Below are 1,295 nucleotides of genomic sequence, written 5' to 3' on the forward strand. Positions count from 1 at the left end.
ACTTACCCCAGGGAATGCTTCAGAGGCACCTGAGTTGGGAGCCTTGAGGACTGGATAGGAGATTGGGAGTTGGGTTAGGTAGTGGGGTTGGCGGCGGGGTGGGGGGGGTAGCTCAGTTCTGGATTCCTGGAGGTGTCTGTAGGGCTCCCACGGTCACTGGGTTTGGGGCAGAGCAGGGGAGCTGGGCTTAAGACACATAAGGCAGATGGGACCGTCAGGACAGAGCCCAGAGGACCCAGCTGAGGAGGGGTGGCTGATAAGTCTGGGGACAGACAGCCTTGGGGCCTTCCACGTTCTCTGGGTTCCCCAATCCTCCGACTCCAAGCTCCAGCAGCCATCCTCCTGGTCAGACCTGGGTGGGGAGTTAATCGTGGGGCCCGCAGCCCAGGATGTGGACCTATGGTTTTGGAAGGGTGGTCCCTTCTAGTGGTAAGCTAGACAGCCCCTGGTCCGGGAGCCAAGGAATGTGCAGGGTTCTCCTGGGGGCGCGCGCGTCCAGACTCAGGCAGGGGTGGGGGGCAGGTGGGCTTAAAGCTTTCTCCCTCTACTAACTCCCCGCCCCGCAGTGTGCAAGCGTGCGGGATGGGCTCCCTTGAATGACAAAGGTGCGACTCAGAGAAAGAGGCCCGAATCCTGAGGTCAGGGAGCGCCCCTGGGCATGGGGGGGTGTCAGCCCCCGCTACAGATTCGAGTCTAGAGGGAGTGTGCGCAACCCCACCTGCCTCCCCCTGCAGGGTCCAGGTACCCTCCCCCTGCGTGGGCCGAAGAGTGGCTTTAGGGGAAAGGCGGTTCCCTATGGGATGTGGTCGCCACCGGCAGCAGTCTTTGACCCAGGTTTGAACCTCAGGCGGTCCAACTGCGGCCCCCGTGGGGTGTCTGGTCGGCGGACCGCGGATGAAGTGACGGCAGCATGCGTGCCTGGGCGTGGCTGTGCCCGTGGCGTCCGCCCTATAGACGCGCGGGACCGCGCGGCCGTAGGCGCAACCAGCGGACGGCCGCGCGGAGGAGCCGCCGCGCGTGCGCCTGGGTGCAGGTGGCGGGGGCGCACGTGGGCCACCCAAACAAAGGTGGTGCCGCGTGACCCAGCTCGCTCTCGCGTGCGAATCCGCCAGGGCAGACGAGCCCCCGCGGGGGGCCGCATCCTGGTGGGCCGACTGCCCCGAGGCCGCGCAAGGAGGGGCGCGACTCCTTTAAGGCGCGGCGGGGCGGCGCGGGGCTTGCCAGCTCAGGTCGTGGGGCGTGGGGGGGGGGGGCGTGGCGTTGGGCGTGGCGTTGGGCGTGGCGGAGCGCGCGCG

This window comes from Monodon monoceros, unplaced genomic scaffold (genome assembly GCF_005190385.1).
Source record: "Monodon monoceros isolate NGI ecotype Baffin Bay Population unplaced genomic scaffold, NGI_Narwhal_1 Super_Scaffold_6, whole genome shotgun sequence".
NCBI classification, from domain to species: Eukaryota; Metazoa; Chordata; class Mammalia; order Artiodactyla; family Monodontidae; genus Monodon; species Monodon monoceros.